The 11,060-nt window shown below is 46.3% G+C and overlaps 1 long non-coding RNA gene across 1 annotated transcript in view; it reads right to left on the bottom strand.

Annotated features, from left to right (window-relative positions):
* Window positions 1-434: 434 nt before the first annotated feature.
* The window catches only part of LOC143816396 (uncharacterized), a 42,146-nt gene continuing 31,520 nt past the window's right edge, over window positions 435-11,060 (bottom strand). Inside the window, exon 3 of the long non-coding RNA XR_013223936.1 lies at window positions 435-538. This is a non-coding gene — a long non-coding RNA (uncharacterized LOC143816396). The remainder of the gene's footprint in view (window positions 539-11,060) is intronic.

Below are 11,060 nucleotides of genomic sequence, written 5' to 3'. Positions count from 1 at the left end.
TATTAATAAACATAGTTTCTATTGCATTAGCCCTAGCATAGCCGGTCATTATAAATATGTACATCTAAGGCTACGTTCACATTCGCGGCTAGCGCCGCAGCGTCGGGCACCGCAGCGGCGCCGCATGCATCATGCGCCCCTATATTTAACATGGGGGCGCATGGACATGCGGTGCACTTGCTTTTTGCGCCGCATGCGTCCCTGCGGCGCCCGCGTCGGGGCGCAGAGGACGCAGCAAGTTGCATTTTTGCTGCGTCCAAAATCAATGGAAAAAAGGACGCATGCGGCGCAAAAAGCAGCGTTGTGCATGTGTTCACATTTGCGCTGTGCGTTGCGGCGGCGACGCTGCGGCGCACACCGCAAATGTGAACGTAGCCTAACACCATACAGTTCTTCTCTCAACAGGATTCCTCCACATGGTGTATTCAGTGGCTCCGTTTCAAAATCATCAGTCAGCTTGATCATGTCCTCAAACTCATCATGTATCTCTCCATATACGTCAGCCAGAGAAATTGGGGTAAGCACATAATAAACATACCTAAAGAAATAAACAGAGTGAATAAAAACTGTAAAAACCATACACAACTCTAAAATTCGCGCCGTACATTAAATGAAGGATTTGAAGCTCAACACCTCATTTAACCCATGAGGTGCGAAAGTATTAAGCACAACAATCCACTTGGTCTCCCTTTTCAAAAGTTCTTTTTGGTAATTTCCTCCCCTGATTCCCAGCTGGACCCTGTCTATTCCTCTTATTCTCAATCCCCTAGGATCACCATTGTGATGGACTAAAAAATGTCTGGGGATTGTTTTTAACATGGCAATATCCTGAGTAGGATCCACATTTTTAATGTCTCTAACATGTTCTAATGTTCTCACTCGGAGCTGTCGCGTAGTCATGCCAATGTAAATCTGATTACATGGACAGGACGCGAAATATATTACCATATCAGTTCTACAAGAGATGTGGTGCGTGATATTGTATATACGTGATTGGTCACTATTAAAGAATGTAGAGGTACGCTCAATAAATTTACAAGCCGAGCAATCACCACATTTAAAACAGCCCCATTTGGGGCCCAATCTCTCTGAGAAAAAGGAGTTTTTGGGAGGTACATAGTGACTGCGGGTCAAAATATCTTTCAGATTTTTTTATCTTCTCCACGTGATAGATGGCACTTCTGGGAGATGTTTTGCTAAATCACCGTCAGTTGTCAGTACTGACCAGTGTTTTTTACAGATATCCAATATATCTGTCCACCTGGAGTTAAAATCAGTGATCAATCTCACTGGTTGTTCTGCTTGTGTCTCCGATTTTTGTTTTTTTACAAGTAACTGATTCCTAGGTGTAAATTTAGCCCGCCGATAACCCGCCCTGATGTTCTGATGGTTATAACCCCTTTGTTTCAGATTTTGTGTCAAAATTTTTGCCTGGTTCTCAAATTTTAAATTGTCCGAAGCTTCTAGGCGCTACCCATTCAGCTATATGATCACTCCCTCGGATTAGATCAGATGAGAGTTTGTTCAGCTATCTTCGAGGAAGGAGGCGGAGCCACGATGTCGGCGTGAGAAGAGGATTTTCCACCGCGGAGAGCGGCAGGACTTCACTCTGGAACTTCAGTCACTGAAGATCCAGAAGTGAAGTGGTTCAGTCTTCACAGTGTCGCGGTGGGTATGATCTCTGTGTCTGTGTGTGTGTCTGTCTGTGTGTATGTATCTTTCTTGCAGCTCCTGTCCTACACAGTACCATACTGTATATACAGGTCCACACTATATCCTGCATTACAGTGTGTCTGTGTGTACTGTATGTATATAGTGTGGACCTGTTTACAGTATAGTGCTGTGTATACACTTTATACAGCCCCTCAGCCTCTATTCTATATACAGCCAGCACCGCAACAGCCTCTGATATATACAGCCCGGCAGCAGCCCCTCATATATATATACAGCCCAACAGCAGCTTCTAATATATACAGCCCAGCAGCAGCCCCTCATATATATATACAGCTCAGTAGAAGCCCCTCATATATATACAGCCCAGCAGAAGCCTCTCATAAATATACAGCCCAGCAGAAGCCTCTCATGCATATACAGCCCAGCAGAAGCCTCTCATGCATATACAGCCCAGCAGAAGCCTCTCATACATATACAGCCCAGCAGAAGCCTCTGACATATACAGCCCAGCAGAAGCCTCTCATACATATACCGCCTAGGAGAAGCCTCTCATACATATACAGCCCAGCAGAAGCCTCTCATACATATAGAGCCCAGCAGAAGCCCCTCATATATATACAGCCCAGCAGAAGCTTCTAATACGTATACAGCCCAGCAGAAGCCTCTCATACATATACAGCCAGCACAGCAGCACCCTTTGATATATACAGGTAAACAGCCTCTGATATATACAGCCCGGCAGCAGCCCCCCATATATATATGTACAGCCCAGCAGAAGCCCCTCATATATATATATATATATATATATATATATATATACAGCCCAGCAGAAGCCCCTCATATATATATATATATATATATATATATATATATATATATATATATATATATATATATATATATATACAGCTCAGCAGAAGCCCCTCATATATAAACAGCCGAGCAGAAGCGCCTCATACATATACAGCCCAGCAGAAGCCCCTCATATATATACAGCCCAGCAGAAGCCGCTCATATATATATATATATATATATATATATATATACATACAGCTCATCAGACGCCCCTCATATATTAACAGCCCAGCAGAAGCCCCTCATACATATACAGCCCAGCAGAAGCCCCTCATATATATACAGCCCAGCAGAAGCCTCTCATACACATACAGCCCAGCAGAAGCCTCTCATACATATACAGTCCAGCAGAAGCCTCTGACATACAGAGCCCAGCAGCAGTCTTTGATATAGACAGCCCAAATTTCTGCAATATACATACATACATATGTACATATTTTAATCTTTAACGCCCTTTCAGGACGTCAAGGGTTGACAAGGTCAGATATACTGCGTGAATTGGACTTTAGTGACATCATTAGTGATTTTGCAGCACGAAAATCAAGGAAAGTGCCCGGATTGTAAAAAATTAATGATTATACTTGAATTACTCTGCGTAAATGATTTTTGTAAATAAACTTACGTTCGTTTCATTTTGTGTTTTTGCATTACATATTGCAGCACCTTGAAAAATGGGCCTCCCTCCAAAATGGGCCCCGGGCCACCCACCACTTAAATCCGGCCCTGGTACCAGTCATGACTTGTATTGTTTAAGATTACTGTACTTGTCTTTTATTATGTATACCCCTTTTCACATGTAAAGCGCCATGGAATAAATGGTGCTATAATAATAAATATAATATATACACATATATACTTCTCAGCCTGGCTGCCGCACTTCATGACCTCAGAACTACCAACTCTTATCCTGGGAGACTTCAACATTCCCATTAACAGCCCCACTTCCACATCTGCATCCCAGCTTCTATCACTAACCACTTCCCTAGGCCTCTCACAGCTCTCAACCTCTGAAACACACAAAGACGGTAACACCCTGGACCTGGTCTTTGTCCGGCTCTGTTCAATCTCTTACCTACTGTAGATAACTCACCACTTCCCCTCTCTGACCACAACATTCTCTCCTTCACACTCACAATTCCTCGCCCACCCCAGCACTCTCCTACCTACCACACATTCAGAAATCTACATACCATTAACCCTCATACACTTTCAGACTCCTTACACTCATCATTGTTCCCAATCTCTTCTTTTTCCTGTCCTTATCTGGCTGTACATCACTACAACGCCACTCTTAGAAGCACCTTAGACCAAGTAGCTCCCCTCACCCTCAGAACCTCCAAACACAGAGTGAAACAGCCCTGGCTCACATCGCAAACCCGATTTCTCCAGCGATGCTCTAGGTGTGCTGAACGCTTATGGAGGAAAACACGCACACCAGAAGACTTCACACACTTCAAATTTATGTTAAGGACCTATAGCGCTGCCCTTCACCTCGCCAAACAGTCCTACTATACCACCCTGATCTCCTCACTATCCAACAACCCCAAGAAACTTTTTAACACCTTTCACTCCCTCCTCAGGCCAAAAGCACAAGACCCTATCACAGACAATTGTGCTGATGACCTGGCCTCCCACTTTATAGAGAAAATAGACAATATACGTCAGGAAATCTGCTCCCAGACACCAAGTGCAATGAGTCGACTCCCATTCCTCCCTGCATCTCCCTTGGCTCACTCTCCACATTCGATCCCATCACAGAAGAAGAAGTCTCCAAGCTCCTCTCCTCGTCCGACTACATGCACCACCGACCCCATTCCCTCACATCTCTGTTATGAACTCTATTTCTGGGCTCCCTCTAGTGGTCACAAGCGGTACTGTGTAGTGTTGTCTTTCTGCAGGTTGGCCTCATCAGCTGGTTCGTTATCCTTGGTTGGTTTTCTATTTAGCCCACCTGGATACTCAGTTCCTTGCCTGCTATCAATGTATTCAGTGCTCTTCAGATTCCGTGTGTCTACCTTGCTCCCAGTCTCTCCAAGACAAGCTAAGTTTTTGTTTGATCATTTTTTGATTATCAGTGTTCATTATGTTTTTAGTACAGCTCGCTAAAATGTGATTTATTCGCTTGCTGGTTGCTCTAGGGGACTGAGTTTCTCCCCCCACACCGTTAGTTGGTGTGGGGGTTCTTGAAATCTCAGAGTGGATATTTTGTAAGGGTTTTTTTACTGACCGCATAGATTCCCTTTTCTATTTTCTGCTATCTAGTATTAGTGGGCCTCATTTGCTGAATCTGCTTTCACCCCTGTGTATGTGCCTTCCTCTTACCTCACCGTTATTATTTGTTGGGGGCTTCTATATCTTTGGGGATTATTTCTCTAGAGGCAAGAGAGGTCTTTCTTTCTCTCTAGGGGTAGTTAGTTCCTTAGGCTGGCTTGAGACGTCTAGGAATTCAGGCACGTTCACCGGCTACTTCTAGTGTGTTTGGTTAGGTTCAGATTTGCGGTCAGTCCAGCTTGCCACCTCCCTAGAGCTTGTCCTATGTTTGTTACTTAGCTGGAGTAATTTGTGATCCTCAACCACTAAGGATCATAACACATCTCCTCCAGTCTCTCTCTCCAGTCGTCACAACTCACCTAACTACAATTTTTAATCTCTCCCTCTCCTCTGGCATTTTCCCCTCCTCCTTCAAACACTCTATCATTACTCCATTACTAAAAAAAACCCACCCTTGACCCATCATGCACAAACAACTACAGACCGGTCTCCAATCTCCCCTTCATCTCAAAACTCCTGGAGCGCCTAGTCTACTCCCGCCTTACCCGTTACCTCTCCACTCATTCCCTCCTAGACCATTCACAGTTCAGGTTCCGCCCCCTACATTCGACAGAAACTGCACTCATCAAGGTGACCAATGACCTTCTGACAGCAAAATGTAACTGTGACCACTCTCTGCTCATTCTCCTCGATCTTTCTGCAGCTTTCGACACTGTTGACCACCCTCTCCTACTCTCTAGGCTCCAGTCACTAGGCATTAAGGACACTGCTCTCTCCTGGTTCTCTTCCTATCTTTCTGAACGCTCCTTCAGTGTTCTGTTCTCCGGCTCCACTTCATCTCCTCTTCCTCTCACTGTCGGGGTACCTCAGGGCTCAGTCCTTGGCCCCCTTCTCATCTCCCTCTACACGGCCCCAATTGGACAGACCATCAGCAGATTTGGCTTTCAGTACCATCTTTATGCTGATGACACACAACTATACACGTCATCCCCTGACCTTACCCCCGCTGTACTACAGAACGCCACTGACTATCTGTCCGCAGTCTCTGACATCATGTCCGCTCTCTATCTGAAACTCAACCTCTCCAAAACTGAACTTCTTCTGCTCCCGCCTTCCACTAACCTCCCTAAACCTGACATTTCCCTCTCCGTGGGTGGCACCATAATAACACCCCGGCAGCAGGCACGCTATCTGGGTGTTTTGTTTGACTCCGATCTCTCCTTCACCTCCCACATACAATCTCTTGCCCGCTCGTGCCGCTTACACCTAAAGAACATCTCTAGAATCCGCCCTTTTCTCACCATGGAGACAACAAAAACCCTCACTGTCGCCCTAATCCACTCCCGTCTGGACTACTGTAACGCTCTATTAATTGGCCTCCCCCTCACGCGACTTTCCCCTCTCCAGTCTATCCTTAATGCAGCAGCCAGGGTTGTCCATCTGGCTAATCGTTACTCGGACGTGTCCGCTCTTCGCCAGTCGTTACACTGGCTGCCCATTCATTACAGGATACAATTCAAAGTACTTGTTCTCACCCACAAAGATCTCCACAGTGTGGCACCCCCTTACATCTCCTCCCTCATTTCTGTCTATCGGCCTAGCCGACCGCTGCGCTCTGCAAACGACTTTCGACTAACCTCTGCACTAATCCGTACCTCCCACTCCCGACTCCAAGACTTCTCCCGTGCTGCGCCAATCCTCTGGAATGCTCTACCCCAAGATATTAGGACCATCCACAACCTGCATAGTTTTAGGCGCTCGCTCAAAACACATTTGTTCAGAGCGGCCTATCACGTTCCCTAATCAAACTAATTTTATGTTTGTGTGTGTGTAGCCCATTCGCTATCTCAATCTACCCCCCACTTTCTGAAGATGGCTGGACCATCATTGTAAATACATAATTGTAAATACACACCTGTACTTTGTATCTCCCCACCTCATTGTAGATTGTAAGCTCTCACGAGCAGGGTCGTCTTATTTTGTCTTATTTTGCTTTATTACTGTATTGTTAACATTGTTACCTATGACTGTTGTGTTTGAAACTGTTAAACTGTAAAGCGCTGCGGAATATGTTGGCGCTATATAAATAAAGATTATTATTATTATTATACTCACATTACCACACACAGCCCGCACACACACCATAAACACTGTATATACACATATATACTCACTCTTTTCCAGGGCCGTATTTAGAGTTTCTGCTGCCCTAGGCACTTTTAGCGCTGCCTCCCCCTTTGGTGGGTATGACACTATCGGCAGTGACTTTGGCAAAAACTCGCTGATGTGAAAGTTGCCTTTTGCAGCAGATCCGGCAGTTTTTCTGCATGTGCCGTGTAACAGATCACTTACAGCAACACTGCGTTCGGCCTCATTCATTCCCTATGGGATTTGCGGCACTTGCCATGATCTGGCAAATGCGGTACCATGCCTCCCAACTTTTGAAGAAGGGAAGGAGGTATAAAGTTTGCGGCGTGCGTAGTGCGCTGCGGCAAATTTTAGGCCACACCTCTGACCACACCCATTTCACAATTAGTCACACCCATATCCACGTCCCAACCACAGCCATTTAGCACTGCTGATCACACTGTTTTATATACAATAATTATAAACAAAAAAATATGGCCACAGTGCTTCATACTGTATAATGGCCACACATGATGCTCCATACTGTATAATGGCCACACATGATGCTCCATACTGTATAATGGCCACACATGATGCTCCATACTGTATAACGACCACACATGATGCTCCATACTGTATAACGGCCACACATGATGCTCAATACTGTATAATGGCCACACATGATGCTCCATACTATATAATGGCCATTGGCCACACATGGTGCTCCATACTGTATAACGGCCACACATGATGCTCAATACTGTATAATGGCCACACATGATGCTACATCTATATATATAATTGTCTAAGGGTTTTTCCGTCTGTCTGTCTGTCTTTCTGTCTGTCTGTCTGTCCTGGAAATCCCGCGTCTCTGATTGGTCGAGGCCGCCAGGCCTCGACCAATCAGAGACGGGCACAGCATGGCGACGATGATGTCATAAAGGTTGCCTCGACCAATCAGTGACGGGCACAGTCTGCCGTGAATTCGCCTCGACCAATCAGCGACGGGCACAGTATCGACGTAGATGTCATAATGGTTGCCATGGCGACGATGATGTCATAAAGGTTGCCTCGACCAATCAGCGACGGGCACAGTCTGCCGTGAATTCTGGAATCATCATTGTCCATATACTACGGGGACATGCATATTCTAGAATACCCGATGCATTAGAATCGGGCCACAGTCTAGTACTGTATAATGGCCACACATGATGCTCCATACTGTATAACGGCCACACATGATGCTCCATACTGTATAATGGCCACACATGATGCTCAATACTGTATAATGGCCACACATGATGCTCCATACTGTATAATGGCCACACATGATGCTCCATACTGTATAACGGCCACACATGATGCTCCATACTGTATAATGGCCACACATGATGCTCAATACTGTATAATGGCCACACATGGTGCTCCATACTGTATAACGGCCACACATGATGCTTCATACTGTATAATGGCCACACATGATGCTCCATCCTGTATAACGGCCACACATGATGCTCAATACTGCATAATGGCCACACATGATGCTCCATACTGTATAATGGCCATTGGCCACACATGATGCTCCATACTGTATAACGGTCACACATGATGCTCCATACTGTATAACGGCCACACATGATGCTCAATACTGTATAATGGCCACACATGATGCTCCATACTATATAATGGCCATTGGCCACACATGGTGCTCCATACTGTATAACGGCCACACATGATGCTCCATACTGTATAATGGCCACACATGATGCTCCATCCTGTATAACGGCCACACATGATGCTCAATACTGTATAATGGCCACACATGATGCTCCATACTGTATAATGGCCACACATGATGCTCCATCCTGTATAACGGCCACACATGATGCTCAATACTGTATAATGGCCACACACAGTTCTCCATACTGTATAATGACCCCCCTGTATGCAAGGCTCATATTCCCCCTCCTGTATGCATGGCTCATATTCCCCCCCCCTGTATGCATGGCTCATATCCCCCCTGTATGCATGGCTCATATTCACCCCCCTGTATGCATGGCTCATATTCACCCCCCTACTGTATGCATGGCTCATATTTCCCCCCCCCCTGTATGCATGGCTCATATTCCACCCCCTGTATGCATGGCTCATATTCACCCCCCTGTATGCATGGCTCATATTCCACCCCCTTGTATGCATGGCTCATATTCACCCCCCCCTGCATGGCTCATATTCACCCCCCGTATGCATGGCTCATATTCCACCCCCCTGTATGCATGGCTCATATTCACCACCCCCTCCTATGCATGGCTCATATTCCACCCCCCCTGTATGCATCACTCATCTTTCCACCACCCCCCAATCTTGAATGGCGCAGCTTACCGTCCTCCTTCTTCCCCCCTCCCCTGTCCCCCCATACAGGTCTGACATATGCTATAGCCTGTACGATCCTGCTGGAGATGGGGATACATTGGCCGCCTGTCAGGCAAAGGGCTCTTTCAGACAAGCATAGAATGGATCATTGTGCATAATGGGTCTATTATAGTGAGTGTACACGGCCAATTCTACTTGTGGACCAAATCCCTCATACTCACCTGTTCCTCACCGCGCGGCCGCGATGTCCCTCTGGCTGTCCCGACTCCCGGCGCTGCACCTTGTTCCTGCATGAGCGGTCAAGTAATACCGCTCATTAAAGTCATGAATATGCGCATATTCATGACCTTAATGAGCAGTACCACGTGACCGCTCATTCAGGACGAGCTCCAGATGCCGAGACCAGGCATTGCTGGAGCAGGGTGAGTATCGTCTTCAAGGAGGGTGGGTGGGAGGCGGGGGCCAGGGGGGGGGCGGGGTCGGTCGGGAGGTGACCCAGCTTTAAAAAAAAAAAAAAAACAAGAAAAAACAAACAACCAAACCTTGCTCAGGTGCCGCCCCCTGCATTGTTCCCGCCCTAGGCACGTGCCCTCACGTGCCTAGTGGCAAATACGGCCCTGTGTGGATCCAAAAACTTGTAAAATACAAGTTTGTCAGCTGATTTGATCATTTACGACGGCCATTAAATCAATTTTTCCCAGCTGCATATCTCACTGTGAAAACTGGGGACTGTCTGCCAACAACAACATGCATGTGGTATGGTGACAGAGTAATAGTGTGAACAAAACTGCTGGACATGTAAGCAGACTTTTGCATAATAAATTCCCAAAATTCACCAGCTAAAGAGGAAAACATCCTTCAGCAGAGACATGTCATCGCATAGCTGATCTGGATCTGAAAACCAACAGCTCTGATATACCAGGCAGATAACCAGCGATGATTAACTGTGTCCAATAGAAAAAGCAGCATTACAGATGCGTTTGTTCACCACATAGTGTCTATTGAGTGCTATAAAACTTGGAAAACAGAGGCAGTGATGAATAGCTTTAATCTCTCCTTAGGGTCTCAGCTCTGCTAGATAGCAGAAGTGTTAGTACAAATTAATTCTAAAGCACATTGCTCTGTTGATGACAGGAGGCTGTTGACAAATTTGGCACATCTTCCATCAGGGCTCTGCTGTTTCAGCACTACTGCAGTTGTGCTTTAAAGGGAACCTGTCACCCCCAAAATGGAAGATGAGCTAAGCCCACCAGCATCAGGGGCTTATCTACAGAATTCTGTAATGCTGTAGATAAGCCCCCGATGTATCCTGAAAGATGAGAAAAAGAGGTTAGATTATACTCACCCAGGGGCGGTCCCGGTTCTGTTCGGGTCCGATGGGAGTTGCAGTCCTTGTCCGGGGCCTCCCATCTTCATAGGATGACATCCTCGTCTTGTGTTCATGCTGTAGCTCCGGCGCAGGCGTACTTTGTATGACCTGTTGAGGGCAAAGTACTGCAGTGCGCAGGCACTGGGAAAGGTCAGAGCGGCCCGGCACCTGCACACTGCAGTACTTTGCTCTGCCCTCAACAGGGCAGACAAAGTATGCCTGAACTGGAGCCGCGGCGTGAGTATATTTTTCTGTTTCATTCCTGTGTGTTGATTATACCGCAGGTCTTTACTCCTCCTACTATACTTTTTTTTTTTTTTTCTCCCTCACTGGGCGCTTGCGCAACATGGCTCATTCTTGAGCCGTGTGTGCGCAGGCGCAACTTCTTCTC

Source organism: Ranitomeya variabilis, chromosome 3 (assembly GCF_051348905.1).
Source record: "Ranitomeya variabilis isolate aRanVar5 chromosome 3, aRanVar5.hap1, whole genome shotgun sequence".
In the NCBI taxonomy this organism is placed as follows: domain Eukaryota; kingdom Metazoa; phylum Chordata; class Amphibia; order Anura; family Dendrobatidae; genus Ranitomeya; species Ranitomeya variabilis.
The sequence above is the reverse complement of the archived record's forward strand: the minus strand, read 5'-3'. Positions and strand labels throughout refer to the sequence as shown.